The sequence below is a fragment of the Pelmatolapia mariae genome, linkage group LG3_W, assembly GCF_036321145.2.
Source record: "Pelmatolapia mariae isolate MD_Pm_ZW linkage group LG3_W, Pm_UMD_F_2, whole genome shotgun sequence".
NCBI lineage: Eukaryota > Metazoa > Chordata > Actinopteri > Cichliformes > Cichlidae > Pelmatolapia > Pelmatolapia mariae.
In genome coordinates this window covers 64956360-64976122 of record NC_086229.1, presented here as the reverse complement: position 1 = coordinate 64976122, position 19763 = coordinate 64956360, and the positions used below count along the sequence as shown (strand labels likewise).

Below are 19763 nucleotides of genomic sequence, written 5' to 3'. Positions count from 1 at the left end.
TGTCACTGATGTATTTTGGTCCTAAACCATTCAGAGCTTTATAGACCAGCATCCAAACTTTAAAGTCTATCCTCTGATGGAAAGGCAGCCAGTGTAAAGACCTCAGAGCTGGACTGATGTGGTCCACTTTTTTGGTCTTATTGAGGACTCGAACAGCAGAGTTCTGAATGAGCTGTAGTTGTCTGACTGATTTTTTAGGTAGACCTGTAAAGATGCTGTTACAGTAATCAAGTCTACTAAAGATGAATGCATGGACTAGTTTTTCCAGGTCCTGTTAAGACATCAGATCTTTTATCCTTGAAATATTCTTGAGGTGATAGTAAGCTGATTTTGTTATTTTCTTAATGTGTTTTTCTAAGTTTAGGTCTACATCCATCACTACACCCAAATTTCTCGCCTGGTTTGTGGTTTTTAGGTGTATAGATTGAAGTTCTCTGGTGACCTGTAATCATTTTTCTTTGGCACCAAAGACTATTACCTCAGTTTTGTTTTTGTTTAGCTGGAGAAAATTGTGGCACAACCAGTCAATATTTTCCTCAATGCATTTACCAAGAGCCCGTACAGGCCCTCAGTCTCCTGGTGACACTGTGATATATATTTGTGTGTCATCTGCATAGCTATGATAGTTTATTTTGTTGCTCTTTATAATCTGTGCCAGGGAGCTTGTAAATGTTAAACAGAAGGGGTCCCAAGATGGAACCTTGGGGAACTCCACATGTGATACTTGTCTGCTCAGATGTGAAGTTACCTATTGATACAAAGTATTTCCTGTTTTCTAAGTATGTTTTGAACCAGTTTAGTACAGTTCCTGAAAGACCTGCCCAGTTCTCCAGTCGTTTGAGTAATATGTTGTGGTCAACTGTATCAAATGCTGCACTGAGATCCAGTAAAACTAAGACTGACATTTTTCCACTGTCTGTATTCAGACATATGTCATTAAACACTTTGGTCAGAGCGGTTTCAGTGCTGTGGTTCTGTCTAAAACCTGACTGGAAGGCATCATAGCAGTTATTCTGTGTTAAGAAGTAATTGAGCTGTTGAGAAACTGCTTTTTCAATGATCTTACTTAAAAATGGGAGATTTCAGATCGGCCTGTAGTTGTTCATTTGTGTCTTGTCAAGATTGTCCTTTTTCAGTGAATGTGTGTGTGAATGGGTGAATGACTGGATATGTAAAGCGCTTTGGGGTCCTTAGGGACTAAAGCGCTATATAAATACAGGCCATTTACCATTTACCATTGAAGCTATTGCCGAGCTCATTGACTGAACCTCTGGACAGGTCAGGTGTTAATGGGAAGACCTGGTTAAAGATCTCACTACTGTGTTCAGTTATACACCGTTTTGTGATCACTGCTGTTGATATATTTGTGTGGGCTGAGATTTTACTTTCAAAGAAAACAGTAATGATCAGACAGGCCCACATCAGACACAGTAACCTTTGAAATGCTCAGGCCCTTGGAGATCAGTAGGTCAAGAGTGTGTCCTCTATTATGTGTGGTCTCTGTTACATGCTGAGTCAGCCCAAAGTTGCCCAGAGTGTTACTCAGGTCTTTAGTCCCTTTGTCCTGAGTGTTGTCCACATGGATGTTAAAATCCCCAACAATAATTACACAGTCGAAATCAACACAGATTACAGACAGCAGTTCACTGAGATCATTAAAAAAGTCTGTGCAGTCTTTGAGAGGCCTGTAAACATTAAGAAACACAACTTTGTAGTGATGGGTCGTTCGCAAACGAAATGGCTCTTAGAGCCAGATCTTTGAAGTGAACAATGCGAGCCGGCTCCTTATTGGGAGCCGTGTTTTTTTTTTTGTTTTTTTTTTTTCCTTTCTCCTGCCCTCTCTTTCACTTTTTTTCGCTTCACGCTGCAAGTCACCCTTGTGTTTGCGCTGAGCAGAGACGGCAAACAAGGCCTTGCGTTTGCGCCCCTCCCGAGCAGAGGGGGCGGGGCCGTAGTTACACTCGCAACAGCAGTAGCACACAACAAGAGCAGGAGGGAGAGGGAAAGAAAGAGAGCCGGAAGGAACAACAAGAGACAACACCGTCACATTGGAAAGGTACAGTAAAGAAAATGAGTGACACCAAGAAAAGAAGCAAAGTCTGGAACCATTTCAATCTTATTGACAAAACAAAAGCAGAGTGTAGAGTGTACAAGAAAAGGATATCATATAGAGCCGGCTCCACAAACAACATGCACAGGCACCTGAGAACTTGTCCACCTATCAGTGCAATGGGAAGATAAAACTAGGGATGCAACGATACCAATTTTTTCAAACCGATCCGATACCGATACTTGGATCTGAGTACTTGCCGATACCGAGTACAAAAACCGATACTTCTACCACACACAAGTTAAACTTAACCAGTAGTAAAGAAACGACCCCAGACAACTCTTTAACCCAAACGAAACGTTTACTGAACGTAAGGGCAGAGACAAATACTGTATAACATATCCCTTTTTTAAACTCAAATGATATTCCAATTCCTTAACCAAATGAAATACACTGTATAAATGAAATAATTCCCTTTCAAATTATATTAAACAACCCAACTTATGTTATCACCTTTTGGTAAGTGACTCACTAATATACACTCCAAAACACGTTATATAAATCCACTAAACATACAATATTCACACATGGGCTCCACACACTCACATTCACACTTGTTGCAGGCCTGTTTGCTGCTCACGCCGGACGATGGAGAAAAATCCTCTTCTCCCCAGTAAGAGCACAAAAGTCTGACTTACAGTTCAGCTGATCGGTAGGTCGCCGTGCACCAGTCCCACACTAAATCCACTCCCTGCGGACCCGATGCTGTCTCTGCTACAGCGCGTTAGCGAGTCACTGTCCAGCTCTCCGACAGTCCATAGCGGCTGCCTCCTTGGCGAAGCCAAGCAGTCCGGGCTAGCCTTTAGCCTCGGCGGTCGTAGCTGGAAACACAGCACGGTGGTGCGACCATTGAAACAAAAAGTCACTTCACCCACACTCTGTTGTGAAGCTCTCACACGGTCAGCTTTCTAGTCACACACTCTTTTGTGCTGGTTAACCTCAGTAAAACTAGCCGAGTCTCTCACTTTGGTTCAGCTAACCTCGTGCATCTCTCCATGCAAGGTCCCGTTTTATGCTACCTTCACAGGCCTCCAGAAAATTAGAACTCTGAAAAATATTTTAACTCCCTTCAGAGTTACATACCATAAAATAATACTTTTATGATTAACATAACAGTTTGATTGCTCTAATTACCTGTATTTACCTTGCGACATATTACAGGGCAAATTATATTCAGGGTAGAGTTACATCACATAACATCAACTGTGAACACCTTATGTTACCGTGGCGTTTAAGTCCATGGGAATTATGAGTATCCACTCCCAAATTCCCATACGGGCTACATTAGTATCGGTTCATGGTATCGGTTAACTTTTACGAGTACGAGTACGCACACATTTTACAGTATCGGCCCCGATACCCGATACCAGTATCGGTATCGGTGCATCCCTAGATAAAACGCAGTCAGTTGAGTGTGATATTAATATTTCTAAATGCCAACCTTTCCCTTAATTAAAGATCTGGGCGTTCTTTCCCCCCCTTTTTTTCCATATTTTAATTTATATTTTATTGTGTTGTGGTTTGCAGTGTTTTGTGTTGTTTCACTTTAAATTTGTTTAAAAGGAAAAAGCTGAAAATTTAAGTAGTTAAAAGTTGAAATGTATGAAATGTAAATAGTTGGTTTCTCTATTTTATAATTTATTTATTACATTTTATGTGGAGTGAATAAATAAAAGTATATTTACAGTGGCCCCTAGAGACAAAGCACGTACACACTCCAAAACATGTACAAACTCCAAAACACAACGGAAGTGCTCCAGGATGCTAGGGGCCGTGTTGAGCTTTTGTTACCTAGTGGCTGCACAAGCCAGGAAGTACCAACAATCAGATTGTGTGTGTGGTAGTAACAGGTAAATGAAGCTTCTTTTTTTTAAAGTATTTGAATACAGATATATATATAGATAGATAGATAGATAGATAGATATTTCTAGTTTGAGAAATTTAAGAGGTTTTTTCCTCAAAACTGTAAATACAAAAATTTGCATAAAATAGTTTCCAACCACAAGAAATGTATTGTGAGTGTCTTTATAGTTTCATTTTTGAGATACACTGATTTTTTATATATATTTTGCGGGGAAAACGAAAATAAATATTGCAATGCAAATTTACAAAGAAAACAACATGTGCATCAAAAAAAACAATTTCCAGCAGTACAATTTGAGTTCAAAGCATCCCAGAAACTATACAGAAAAGCATAAAGTCAAATATGACTTTTAAAAACACCAGTACAGGCTTATAAGGCCCTGAATGTAAAAAAAAAAAAAAAAAAAAAAATTGTGAAACTTACGTCACTTCCGGCTTTGGGCAGGTAATGGCCGACATACGATAGTTTGCGCTAATGTCTATTGAAACCTAAGAAGTGTTGCGAACAGCTGATCGGATCGACAAAGTGTTTTTCTGGAATATTATTTTTTTGTTTCTGCAAAGCTTTTTTATGCAGTTTTTGGACAGCTTTATGTGCAAGGAAACCGTGACCTAGGACAAGCTGATGGCATAAGATGTAAGTACAACTCCTTCGGTTTCATATGCAAAAACAATTATTATGCTTCCTTATGTGGTTCCAGTTCTACGGAGATTTAAAAGTAGTTACGCAAAATGGAGCGTGCCCGCTCCGACCGGTTTTAAAGGGTTAATAGTAAAGTTTTGTTTTGCGTGGCTGCATTTGGGTCCTCTAACTCACTTCATACTGCCTAAGCCAGACTGTGACACATCCTCCCAAATGGTTTATATATGGCCACTAGAGGGAAATATTTGTACATGTGCAGTTCCTGATACAGTGACAGTTTTATGTGCATAAAGATTGACTTGGTGAAACAGACTGTGGAGACGGTGTAATACTTCTTATATAAACAATGGAACAATTGTTTTTCTAAAAAAAAAAAAATGTAATTAAACTAACGCTAATGATGATAAAATAACACATATCTTGCTTTTATTTCATAATACCATTCTATTCATTCCATTTGATTTTTCTTCAGTGTGTAGGTAAAATGTAACCTAAACCTACACATTGGCTACATTGGTTTTATAGTCTAAATAGTGCATCTTAAAATGTTTAACTGCTGTTTTTTTTTTTTGTTTGTTTGTTTTGCTCAAGTACAGCTAAAAAAACCTTCATAATTTTCTGAAGTCCAACCTAACATCTAAAAATTTCTTTAGTTTATATTAATTGCAATCAATATATAAATACAATGGGAAGATACAAGGATTCATATCTATGAATATGAATATGCAACAGTTTTGTTTCTCTCATCTGCCTAAAATTAAAAGAACCACCTAATTTCTATGTGACTGAGGAAATAGAGACATCAAACTTATTCACACACTCTCAGTACTAACCCCTTCTTTACTGTTAACATTCACTGAATCTTGCTGCTGTTCCAGTTTAATGCGTATTCTTAATTTTATCCAGTGAAATGAGCTGTGTATTTGTTAGCCACAACTAAACTGGGAGAAGTCCAATTTTTCATATGAGGTCTCAGTAAGACCCACAGAACCAAACGAAGAAAACAAATTAGAAAAAAAGTTCTTTTTTCTAACATAGAAAACAGATCACTACTATGAGAGCAACAGAAACCATTATATTATTATTGGTGATTTTAAGTCCACGTTTAAAACTCTGCTCAGAATACATACAATTTGAAATGGCGAAATAATTGGAAAAAGAAGATATAAAATATATAATGCATATACTTCTTTGTAACATGTGGATGTCCTCTGGTTTGAGGTACTGCGGGGACCAGTCAGAGACCAGCACCTGGACGTCAGTGGTTGGACTGGTGGACTACTTCTGCTGGACTGGTAGTGTAGAGTAGACGACGTCTGGCTCTGGTTTAAAGTCCGAAAACAAACACAAACAGTACAAACAGGAAACATGATTACAAGCTTTGTAGTTATATCAAGGACTCCAATCTCCACCTCTCTGCATCACACACAGTCCCCCTTCAGACGTTACTGGGAACCAGCTCATTTATGACTGGTTTATAATAGGTTGAAGCAATTCACAAACCTAAATCCCAAAGATCTGTAGCACTTGTTTTATAAATTACATTAAATTACATTAAATGAAAAAAGCCATATAATCACTGTTGCCACCTTTTCTGTCTCTCTTTCTGTTTACTCTGTTCACTGGCTGATTGAGTGCTGTAACTTCAGACTTGTAAAGCAACCAACTCAATTGTTTTAATTCACAATTTTACTAAATGTCTCAAATACTGGGTTGTCTACTGAGTCAAAAATCAAGAAAATGGCCAAGACGAGGACATATAGAGGACCGTTATTGCTAATTACTGGTAACTATGTGACAGTACATCTCACTCCCATGTTGCAGAGAAATGCAACATGGGAGTGTAGCTGGCATAATAAATTACTTTCTTTGGGAGTGATTATTTAATGTGAAATCAAAACACCAACCTTAGTTCAAATTAATGTTAATGTTTAATTTGAGCATTCACCAGTGGAACAGGCAGTAAGTGAAAACATGTCAAGTTTAGCAAGAAAAATACACTTTCTTTATGTATTGCCTAAACAAATATTTCTTTATTTAAAAAAACTGACAGTTTTCAGTTTTGTTTGCACAGAATGCATGACATTTTGTAAGGTAAAGTTATAACACATACCTCTGTGATTCATTAACTTAAAAGTAATTGTTTAAAAAACTAGAAAACTGTTTCATTTCGGGGAGATGGGCAGTTGGATATCGTGAACTTGGGTCAAGATTAGCTTACATTAAAATAAAGACTGAAATCAGACACAAGTACTTGCTCACTTGGCTGCATCCAAAGTTAAAAAAAAAGGAGGAGCTGTACCTCTGGTCCTCTTTGGTGTGATGGTTATTTGTTCGTAATTGGTGGGTTGTGTTCTCACTGTTGAGTAGATTACAGTTGAATCACTCTCTGCACAATGAAACAAACAGAAATGATTGCATGTACAATGATGACAGTATTGTTTTTTTTATTACACTATAGCTGTGGCAGTACGGTTTTATTTCGGGTTAGGCAGAAATTAAATGATAGCTTTTATACACAGATGTGGGTTTTCACAGTTGTTGTTTTTTCCCCTTTCTTACCACCTCTGCTGAAAAACATGTTGCCAGAAAGTGGTGAGAATAGAAGGCAGACGACCACACAGCTGCCTTATTCTTCTAATGCAGACTGAGACACTTAACCACAGAGCACAAGGCAATCTTGTTCTAACAACATGAACACTTCTGTTAGCCAAACCAGGACACACTGTGGTGAGAGGTCTCATCAGTCTCAGTCTACAGTTAACTTGTGTCAAAAAAAGGAAGTCATTTCTGTGGTTTCACATACAGAAACAAGTAAAAATACTTCATTGTATCAATGAATGATTAAGTGTGAAGAGTCTGTTTCTTTAGACATAGTGGTGACAGTGAAGTCTACCTGATACGAACTATGCATACTAACTCAACTCTGCTGAGAGATTTAATGCTAAATTATGGCACTGCCAAAAGTCACAAAACCTGTAGATCTGCAACAGTTGAACTAAGGTCTGAGATATTTTAAAATACACATTTGCGTATATATGTATATATGCAGCTGGATAGTGTACTGTTAACACAACTTGCCTTTGAAATTTCAGACTCCCGGCCAGGGTGTCTGTATCTAGTAAGGTTCCCTATGTTAGTTCCCCCCCATGCTAACCAAGCCTGCCTGAGGTATGAACAAGAGACAGATAACAGAAGCCATACCAGTTTGGGCATCACCCGCATTACCAAGAGCTGCGTCAGGTGTTGAGAAACCAGGACACATTGATGAGAAGTTGGCTACTGGAATAGGAAGGCACAGGACAAGCAATGAGAAGAGGCCACTGTTGAATGTTACGACATAAGTAACTCCAGTGGAAGGTGATACATGAAGAGCATGTGTGAAATGTGGACTCTGCGATACCCAACATCAAGACTAATGGCAAAACAGCGAGCGTCTCACAGTATTACGGGTACTGTTTTTAATTCGCTGTTTTTCACTGTTTGATGTGTTGTTGTTCCTGTACATGATGTTGTTTGTGACATTATCCTCTGAATCTGTGTTTTGCTCTTCTATAATGATAAAAATTTAGCAGCAAACTCGAGATAAAAATGTAATGTGAAAAACGGTTTCCATATTCTAACAATTGTGTATTTAAGACATGTAGTGATAATAAATGCTTCCGTTAAAGCACATATTTAATATCTAACCTTCGGGTTTCTTGTGAAATCGTCTCACCAGCAGAACCAGTAACACCAGTAGAAATACAACACAGACTGATCGAACAGATGGCAACACAGAGAGAACAGGAGGTGTGGTGGTGTGTTTGTCTAAAATAAAGCAAACACAGTCATTAAGTTGTCGTCACATTGTGAATGTTGAAAGCTGCAGAAACACAGACAGGTGAGTGTGTCACCTGTGACAGTGATCCAGCTGGATGGAGACTCTCCATGACTGCTGATGTCACACTTGTAGAGGCCTTCATCAGACCTGGAAACATGCTGGATGGTCATGTGACCTGTAGGCTGCTTCCTGATGAGGGAGCCATCTTTATAGAAAGCAGCTGGGAGGTTGGAGGGAGTGGTCTTTGTTTTACAGAGCAGAGTGACGTCATCTCCCTCCATCACAGGGAGGACAGGACTCTGCAGGATCACTGATCCACCTCAACACAGAGACAAACTACAGCATTTCATCCATTTACACACAGCTTCATCAACACTAACTCCACACACTCAGCTTACCAGTGACTGTCAGGTTAACCATGTTACTGATGGGACCCTCTCTGGATTCACACCAGTAAACTCCACTGTCCAATGGGAAAACAGTGATGTTACAGGTCAAATCAGCAGGTTTTCCCCACCCATCTCCACACTGAGTCCTTTGTCGTGTGCTTGTGTTTCTCCTCAGAGTCCATCCAGCAGAGCTGTCGTCCTCCTCACAGTTCAGAGACACAAAGTTGCCTTCAAAGAACTGAGAGCTGCTGGGACTCACAGTCAGACGAGCTGAGAGGGTTAAAATGAAAAACTGAAGATCTGTTAGATTTTTGTCAAAACCGTTTTAAAACGGTATTTTGCAAAAGGAGTTATCTCATCAAACTGTGACAGAAGAAGGTTACTGACCTTGGTTTGTTGTGCAGCTCAGCAGTGCTATCAGAACTAAAGAGAAATGACACTCAGGTTGATTTGAGGTGAACATAAAGAACATAAAGAACAACACACAAACTCGTCTTTTTGATATATCTGCCCATTTTCTGTTTTGATGCCTGCAAAATGTCCATACCTCACCTCTGAGAGATTGGGCTAAACTAATATGTTGATGTTATATGACATTTTCTGTAAAACAACCTGCACAAAAATTATTTTTAAGATGTATTCATTCAGAGCATGCGTTTGTGAAATATTTTGGTGTCTTTGTTACATTGTAGGGTATTGTACTCAGAAATTGTTAATTGTGTTGTAAAACTCCCTCCATGCTCTTTCATATTTTAAAAATCATCAGCAAGGATGACTTTGACATTGGGCGCTAACAATTAAGGTCAAATGTTTGGTGAGCCTTGGCACCACCAAGGCCTCTAAAACTAGTAAGTTTGAAGATTAAAAGATTAAAAGATTTAAAGATCCATTAAAATAAATAATTAAAAAATTTAAAAGAAAGAAATTGTTCATAACATAAAACTTCTACTGATTTTTACATTCCGTGTGACCTTGAGAGCAATTTTTACTAAAATGAAATCAGCTTGAGCTGTTATTGGTATCTATCATTACATGTTTTTTTGTAAATATTACATTTAAAATTTTGTTGAAAAATTTTGAATGCTAATTTGCTAACAAATAGACAGACAGAAAGACAGACACCAGAAATTAACCGAACTGATTACATACTTCCTTCCCCCAGGAAGACAATAAGTTTTAGATGTTAAAAAAAGGAAATTGTGTAAAAATTAAAATACAAAAAAATATGCAACACGTGAAATATCTTCAAAATATTCTCACTGTTCAACTCTTCAAGTTCACATACTTCAGTCTTTATCCAAAAAGACATCTCTTAATACAATTATTGTTACTTTGCCACATCACATGATTATAAGCAAAATACCCATTGCATTTAAATAACACAGTAAAGTCATTTGTCTTCTGTCCAGCTGTGTTGATATAATGAGTGAATGATTTGAGGTTTTCACTGCCTGCTGTGTTTCCTCGACTCCTGAGCAAAGATAAAGAGTCAGTTCAGACCTGCAGTTGGTCCTCGTGGTGTTTTGAACTTGAATTCAGCCTGATTTGTTTTTCATGTCTTCTCCTCCATCATCAGTTATCAGGAGAGCAGACAGTCAAAGTACAAGAATTCAAACAAACACAGCGATTCTACTTACAGAGCAGACACAGCACAGATGTTTCCTTCATCGTCCTTCTCACTCATTTGAGCTTTTTTTTCATTTCTGTCACTGACACCAAGTAAAGCCCGCCCTCTTCCTCTGAGCACCAGCTTTCTATTGGTTCAAACACAGAGGTGAGGGACTAAACTCTAAAAAAAAATTATACAAATAAAAAAAACATAAATGATGAAAAAGCTTAGTAAACATGTCATTTTAACACAGTGTCATGCCTCAAACATTTATGAGTTCACACCAATGAAAAGAAAAAGATCATTTAAATCATCTGTATTTTGATTGTTGAACAAATCCATGTCCATGTAGTTACGTCCCCCTCAGTGAGAGAGGCATAAATGAGCTGAAAAACAGGAGTCAAACCAGGGACGCTGCTGTTATGGAGCTGAACTGGAACCATTCAGACACTGAGGCCCTCTGAACACATTTTAATTACAGCTGTGCAGAGACACACTGATGACCACTCTTCCCTCTAAGCTGTGCGCGTGAGCAATCGCGCACTGCTGACACAGTCTCCGCACACAGAAAATCAGCAAAATAAAATAAATACATGAATTTACTTTATTTCTAATTCAGGCTGGATATTGTTTTTCTTCCCACGCACAATGGACACTAATGTGTTTGTCACTTTTTATGGAATCAAATTCAAAGTAAGGTCAGTACTTCCACGCTTTAAACGCTGCACGTTCATACTCTCTCCCGCACTTGAAATATTATCCATTGTTGATCTGCAGACAGCTGTTGTCACGAACGTCGCACTCGCTTACGTCACTGTCATTTACATTCTCGCAAAAAAGTCACGGTTTTAGTAACGCAGTAACGCAGCATTCCTATGGGAAAGTAACGGTAATCTAATTACCGTTTTTGCAATGGTAATCCTTTACATTACTCGTTACTTGAAAAAAGTAATCGGATTACAGCAACGCATCACAAGTAACGCGTTACTGCCCACCTCTGCTGATGACTGACTGGAACACTATGATTCACATTTTACAACAACACCATCCTCACACATGGTTTATATATGACCACTAGAGGGAGATGTTTGTACATGTTCAGTTCCTGGTAAAGCCTGATGTGATGAAGCAGACTGTGGAAACGGTGTCATACATCTAATATAAACAATGGAAGAATTATTTTTCTTTTAAAAAAACGTACTTAAATTAACACTGACAATGATAAAATAACATGTAGGTTGCTGTTATTTCATTGATACCCTCCTATTCATTCCACTTAAGTTTCATCAGCATGTAGGTAAAATGTAACCTAAACCTACAGTTAATTGGTTACATTGGTTTTATGGTCTTACTAGTGGATCTTAAAATATTTAACTTGTTAAACATTGTTAAATAATATGTTATAAAGCAGCTCTGCTGTAACCTGTTTCACCAAAAAGTTAAGTGGAGGTACAGATATTATTTTTCTCTCAAAGAGATAAAAGGCAAGAATCTGTATGTGACATGTAACATATGTCCTGGAACAAAGTGCTTTTCCATATCAGTTGTAAGCAATATGAATCCTATGAAGGACCACTCAACATCATATGTTTCAACAGAACTAGTCGCCAAGAATGATGGTGTTGATGCTAGCTGGCGCAGCCCAAACCCAGGTGAGGCTAACGTGAGCTAGGCAAACAATGGAGAGGGGATGACACAATCCAAGCAGTATGAGCCTGAATTCTCTTCTCCACAAACATCTGTGACACAGACTAGGGTTGGGTGATTGGACGAATATATCAACAATTGATGATAAGCTGAGCCCATGACTGATTGTTTTTACAAGGGCGATTTATTCATTTATTTGCCCATAAGTAAGTTTGCTAATAACAATGGAGCCAATAGAATAATGGTTTACACCTATATAGCACTTTTTGAGAAGCTCAAAGGGCTTTTACAATTAAACTATACATTCACACACTGGTGGAGGCAAGCTACAGTTGTAGCCACAGCTGCCCTTTGGCAGACTTACGGTGCGCACACACCGAACGCGATAGAGGCGGCCAGAGCGTCAGGTTCACATGTAAAGTCAATGGAAAGAGCGCGATGACACGCGATTGCGCATCCGGCGAACATGCGGAAGCAGATCTGCGTCGCGAAAACGCCAAAACCCGTGAAACGCACGTCAGTGTACCGCGTGGGGCGCGTTTGACTCGCGAAGAAAACCACGCGTGTCAGATTGTGTGTTGCATTTTGTGCACACGCCCATACCGCGCCAACCGCTGGAGTTGGAAAATATGAACTCCGGCGTCAAATCGCGCCCCGGCAACCAATCAGGAGGCCGGTGACGTGGCTGTAACCAGGTCACAGGGGCAGATCAAACCAAAGCCCTTCATTCTTCATTCAGTATGGAGGAAAAACTCATCACTGCCGTGGCTAATCACCCAGAGCTGTATGATGCCAGCTGCTACTTCTACCGAGACAGGAATACAAAGGACCGAGCTTGGAGGCACAGAAGTGAGGAGATCGGGCAACCTGGTAAGTTCATTCATTCTCCTTTTTAATTTTCAGACTGACCCGATAAAGCCGCGCAAAGGCTAGCAAGCCCGCCTACTGTCCCGCTATTTTCCCACTGATGTACAAATACCTTTCCGCTAACAAGATAATGTGTTTATTCAGAGGACATCTGCAGCACAACACATCTGGCACAACTTCCTCCCACATTTCCGGTCCACGCGCATGGAAAGATGCAATTTTGAGGCGCGATGGGTTTTTCTTGGACACGCGTTGAGGTGCGAATGTGCACGCATCAAATTAGGGGCGTTTAGGGCGTTTTCGCTCGCCTCTATCGCGTTCGGTGTGAACGCAGCCTGACAGAAGCAAGGCTGCCATATCACACCATTGGCCCCTCTGGCCATCACCAGTAGGCGGTAGGTAAAGTGTCTTGGCCAAGGACACAATGACCAAGACTGTCCGAGCCGGTGCTCGAACTGGCAACCTTCCGATTACAAGACAAACTGCCACCTCTTGAGCCACAATCGCCCCACAGAATCAGTCAACAGAAAAAAATAATAATAAAATGCCCAAATGCTTGTTTATGGAGCTGCAGAAGCTGGTGATAGCCTAGCATACTCAGCTGAATGTGGGACATGTACATGTTCATCTTCATAAGTGGCACACTGCTTTGGGTACCTTCTTAGGTTTACTTCTTTCATCTGGTTTAAAGCCAAAGAAATCCCACATTGGCAACTTTTCTTTTGTGATGACAGCGTTAACGTGATGTCATCACGACTAACTCGATTAACAATTAACTCACCTGGAGACTGAGTCAAAATCCTTGAAATCCTTGAAGGGGGGGGGGATTAGTCCATCCATGTTTTGACTTCTGTGTTGGAAATGCGTAAATCAGTCTGCACATGCGCGAATATATCTCCCATCGTCGATTATTGGACTGAAGATTGTCGGTTGGAAAATTTTTACATATCACCCAACCACGGCTGGACTGGGACAAAAAAAATCGGCCCGGGCATTTTGACTAGAGACTGGCTCACCAGGTATTATAGGAAAAGGAAATAGTTGTAAAGTATTTTGTCTAGTGTCAATTATATCGTCAGTTATATCGTTATCGCAAATTTTCAAATGTATATCGTGATAAATATTTTTGGTCATATTGCCCTGCTCTACTGCAGGTCATAACTTCTTACCTGAAGTTCAGTTCACCGCCTCAGGTCTCTGCTCCTCTTGCCTTTCCGTGATCCACCTAACAGCGTGTTGCATCAGCTGGCCTCCACCCAGGGGCGATTTTAGGATCAGAGCTTTGGGGGTGCTGAGCACCCCGAGAGAGGCCCATCCAGTTGTCCCAAGTTCTCTATGACTGTCTCCTTGGTGCATTTAAACCCCTGTTCCTCCCTGTCCTCGTCGTCTGTTGTCTTCGTCTCCGTTATCAGTCATCATAATTTTACCCTCTCTGTGCAAGTCTGCAAATTTCTTTATTAAATCATAAGAGTCTTAAACTCATCAAGTCTCTCTGTGCCTCGGTCCTCTTCACAAAACATGACATCACCATTTTGTACATTTTAACACAATTTAATCCCCACATTTGTGAAAGAAAAACAACACTTTTTAAAAAGGCTGTAACAAAACCATCAAATCTGATAAAGGTTATTTAAATGCTGCTAAAGAAGAATGGATTGGAATTCAAAAAAAAAAACCATAACCTAACCTTAATTACTGCGGGAGAATTATGAATGATGCTCATAGTGAGTAAGAAGTAAACTGAGTGCATTTCTTGGACAGAGATTCACTTTTAAAGTTTATGTATGATACAATACAGATACATAAAAATACACTCCACAAATAGAAGAGTCCTTGAAAAGTACACAATATTATTAGAAAAATTGAAAAAATTGAGACACCTTGGCTTATGGTACAATGTATACAATGTAGAGATGGCACGATACCACTTTTTTTATGTCCGATACCGATATCATAAATTTGGATATCTGCCGATACCGATATGAATCCGATATAGTGTGTTTTTCAATCAATAAAACTGTTTTAATATCTTTCTGCATTTTGTATAAGTTTGCTCTCAACTTTAAATAAACAACACTAAAGCTATTCTGTTATACCTGTTTGTAAAAAATACACTGCACGTAAATATTTCATAGTTCAGCAATACTGATAAATCTAATAAACTTAAACCTACTCCATTCTTCCTATTCTGGTACTTTAAAGAGTACTTAGCAGAAATATTAAGCAACCTAACTAATAGGATTGCAAACTCCCAGCAAAAAAAAAAAAAAAAAAAAAAAAAAATAGGGAACCACTCCCCACCCTCAATCTCATGATGCCTAATCGATGTAATCAACTTCAATTTGATGCAGTGTGGAAAAAAACTGCACAGAAATAAATTATTTTTCAAGAATAATTAAATAGATTCAACATCTTTCTTCAACAAAATTGCAGAATTCACAGATGGTACTTTCCCAAAGGAAAAAGTAGTATAGGTCTGGCTGGGGCAGACTGTATGTGTTTGCACGAGAGGACTCAAACGCAGACCAAAAACTGAACGTGACGTGGATTTAACAAAAAACAAGCCGTTTATTGAGGCTAGGAAACAAGCTACAAACAAAGGCCATTGGTGAAACTAAACAATAACCTAAACTGGGTAAACTAAAACTAAACATGAAAAACCGTAAACATGGTGAACTGACATGGATACCTGAAGTTGTGATGTGGATGAGCAGATGACCTGACAAGGAGTAACTGAAAGCACACGGACTAAATACACACAGGAGGATAATGAGGGAAGTGGGAACACATGGAGAAAACAGCTGGCACACATGAACATAACGACGTCACAAGGAGAGAGTAAAACTAAAACATTTAACATAGGAACCCAGGACCCCTTCAAAATAAAACAGGAAATATAATGAGACAGACATGATAATACAAACTTGATAACATAAGGCATGAAACACATAAAGGGCAAAATGAGACTACACAGGGGTTGAAAACACAAGGGGGAACTAATAAGCAAATGAACATAGGAAACCTAATAAGCTTAAACATACACTATAAACATAAAAAGAACTAAAACTCAAAATACTGGGTCATAAGACCCAGGATCGTGACAGTATTAGACTTAACAGTTACTATATACAGTAATGGACGTCTATACATTTTACATCACATTAAAACTTTGGGTGTAAGATTCAGATAATTATTTATTAAAAGCTAGACATTTTTAATGAGAATAAGAAAGAAAAGTATGTCTTTGTGCCCCCTTTTCCCTGTTCATGCCCTACCAGCCCCCCTGGCTAAAATTTGCTAGATCCGCCCCTGTACAGTTACCAGCCGTCAGCTACGTAGAAAAGGATCCTGGTTTTAGAAAATAATATTAAATAAATTCTAACAACAGCTTATCAAGGTTAAACGTGCTGCTGTTGTTCAGCCGCTGGTTTCCTCTTTCTGGTGCAAAGTGGGCCAAAAACAAAGAAGAGAGACGGACTCGCGACAGACAGTGGCGTGTCCAGCAGGGTGGCCTGGGGGGGCACAAGCCACCCCCACAAACAGACTGGCCACCCCAGGTGCCACCCCAAAGCTAAAACAATAAAATTCAATGAAATGTCAAACATACGATTATGTTTTCACAGTGAAGCTCAGATATCTGAGTGCAAGTGAATGCAGCACTATGAGCATCATGTTAGCAAAGGTAGGAGAGCCAAGCACAAAAGAGGCACCGCAGAAAACAATTCTTCGGAGAAAGATTAACAGGTTAAGGTGGCTGGACTGGCCATACAGTCTACTCATCTACTCACAGGCGCGATCCCACTACTGAGCGACCTGGGCCGGTGCACCACTCCTTAGACGACCTGGTGGTCCCAGGCTCCCCCACAATCACCATATCGAGGCCGAACTTAGTGCGGACACCCGATCGACATAGCCTGCTGCAGCTCAGAGCTCCTGAGCTCAAACGATCCTCCAACCTTAGCCTCCCAGTAGCTTGGATTACAGGCACGCGCCACCGCACCCGGTGAGAAGCAGCTACGTAAACAGGGCTTTTAACTATGTCTTAGGTGACATCATGATTGTGATATCGCTGTCATCGTCGTCATCCAGGCGCAGCTCCTGGAGAAAGTGCTGAAACTCACCAAACTGCTCACGCCTCTGGAGGACCTGATGGACCAGCGAGGACGTCCTTAACGCCACTGCTCTGCTCTCCACAGTAAATAGAGAAGGGAGACTCTTTCTTCAAGTGCTAGCTCGACAGCTGCCATCTAGCAAAGATACCGTCTGGCACAACTTCCTCCCACATTCCTTCCATATTTCCGGTTCACGTGCGTAAAAATATGCAATTTTGAGCCGTGATGGATTTTTCTTGGACACGCATTAAGGTGCGAATGTGCACGCGTCAAATTAGGGGCATTTGGGGCGTTTTCGCTCGCCTCTATCGCGTTCAGTGTGAACACACCGTAGGACTACATAGGCAGCTGTCTGGAGCAATTAAAGTTACAAAACTGTACAGCAGGGGGTGTCAGGATGCCCGGGCGGGCTATGCTGCTGCATTCAAGTCACAGTCACCGTTCTGGGTGTGGCTTATTTTCACACTTTTGACTCTTGAATGAAACAGCTGTTTTGCACAGTAGTTGAAAAAGAATAGAGCTCTTAGTTGTCCAGCTGTCATGTCTGCATTCTTGGGGGAGTTGCAATTATTTACACTGTTTCGCAGCTGATGTGCAGAAGAAAGAAAGCATTTACTCTACCCTGAAATCCTAACTCATGCCTGTACTGAAGTCACGCAGTAACTGTGTAAATGTCTAAATGTGCAGACTTGTCCGCTGTGAACAGTTCACTTCTAAAAAAAACCCCAACCTTTTTACATGACAGTCAAACCTGTGATCATAAGATGCAAATATTAAACACAAAGGTTACCTGAATGAATTTCCTAGTTTGAGTTTGTCTCCACCTGCTGGGCATCAGACGTTTTGAGGATGGAGGATGTATTTGCAGCTGTTCTGCAGGTGGAGGTGGTGCAGGACAAGCAGAGCAGCAGGTTTGTGAGTGTGTTTAAGGTCAATTTAGAAGAAAAAGAAGGACTGGTGAGGGTGATGTGTGATGTAGAGACAGGTATAAGGGTGTGCATAAAGATTGGGTCTCGCTGTATTGCTCAGGCTGCACTACAGCATCTACTCACAGGCGTGATCACACTACTGAGCGACACGGGGGATTTGATCTGCTCCGTCTCCGACCTGGGCCGGTGCACCCCTCCTTAGACGACCTGGTGGTCCCAGGCTCCCCCACGATCACCATATCGATGCCGAACTTAGTGCGGACACCCTATCGACATAGCCTGCTGCAGCTCAGAGCTCCTGAGCTCAAATGATCCTCCAACCTCAGCCTCCCAGTAGCTTGGATTACAGGCAGGCGCCACCACACCCGGTGTGAAGCAGCTACGTTAACAGGGCTTTTAACTATGTCTTAGGTGACATCATCACATAAACGTCCTGCCCATCATTAGCCAAGTTGTAATGCAATAAGTTATTAGATAGAGGGATTGATTGATTGAATGATTGATTGATTGACTGATTTAGTTTGTCTCCACCTGCTGGGCGGCAGGAGTGTTTATGGTGGAGGATGTAGTTGCATGTGGAGGTGGTGCAGGACAAGCAGAGCAGCAGGTTTGTGAGTGTTTTTGACGTTAATTAAAAAGACAAAGGACTGATGAGGCTGCTGTGTGATGTAGAGACAGGTATAAGGGTGTGTATAAAGACTGGGTCTCGCTGTATTGCTCAGGCTGCACTACAGCATCTATTCACAGTGTACTGTTCCAGTACCGGTACACAACTGTCCTAAGCAAGTTCTGAGAAATCTCGAGGTTAAACCAAATTTCACGTGTGTGTTGTCACAATATGAAGAGAGCAAAGCTTCAATGTCAGAAGTGGGATTCGAACCCACGCCTCCAGAGGAGACTGCAACCTGAACACAGCGCCTTAGACTGCTCGGCCATCCTGACACAAAAATATCAGCCTTGTGGCGCATTCGGTTGTTAGGTTTATAGGGTTATTGACTTATGGTTAACGGCCGGTAGATTTTTTAAAAACATTATCTGCCAATTACATCTGCCACCCTTCTCCAAATCTCTGCCCCTACCTGCCCCCCCAACAAAAATTTTCTAGACACGCCACTGGCGACAGAAAAGCTGATCAGCTGATCATTAAGCAGTTTCACGATTGACGTAGCGGCAGGAAGGTGAGGGAGAGAGAGAGGCAGTCGCGCCATATATCGGTTGTTAAGCTTAACATGGGAATGCTTTACAAACATTCAGAGATGAACTTACACACTTTCTTTACTTCTATCTGGGATAACTTCCTCGGAGATGAAATGCTGGTTTGCTAGCTAGGCTACAAGTACACGCAGCCGCTCTATCATGTGAAGCACACTGCTCCGAGGTGCTACGGTTATGAGCCGATTTACGCCGTGTCGCAAGTTTTTTGAGGTGCTTTTTTGATATTTAATGTATCGGAATACATCTTTTTTTATTTCTCTCCGATATCCGATCCAGTAATTTAGGTCAGTATCGGACCGATACCGATACGTAATATCGGATCGGTGCATCTCTAATACAATGTATGAAAAGATGTGGCTCTGCAGATTTTTTCTTTTCTTTTAACCTATGTCGACTCACCTTGAGGTTGGCAAATCTGTCTATCACATTTTGGTGGTCAAGTCTCTCAAGCATCTCGTTCTCAACTGACATCACAGCCAGGTGTTGGAGTCTGCTTTGACCCATGGTCCTTCTCAGCCAGGTATGGTGCCGACTCAAGACACTAAAAGACCTTTCA

The 19763-nt window shown here is 40.6% G+C and overlaps 1 long non-coding RNA gene and 1 other non-coding gene across 2 annotated transcripts; both read right to left on the bottom strand.

Annotated features, from left to right (window-relative positions):
- Positions 1–5808: 5808 nt before the first annotated feature.
- Positions 5809–8422, bottom strand: LOC134617924 (uncharacterized). Its single transcript, XR_010091777.1, has 4 exons — positions 8307–8422; positions 7821–7898; positions 6919–7005; positions 5809–5938 (listed from the first exon to the last, which is right to left on the bottom strand). It is a non-coding gene; the product is annotated as an uncharacterized LOC134617924 (long non-coding RNA).
- Positions 8423–18851: 10429 nt separating this feature from the next.
- On the bottom strand, positions 18852–18934 carry trnal-cag (transfer RNA leucine (anticodon CAG)). Its single transcript has one exon. It is a non-coding gene; the product is annotated as a tRNA-Leu (tRNA).
- Between the last annotated feature and the right edge of the window lie 829 nt (positions 18935–19763).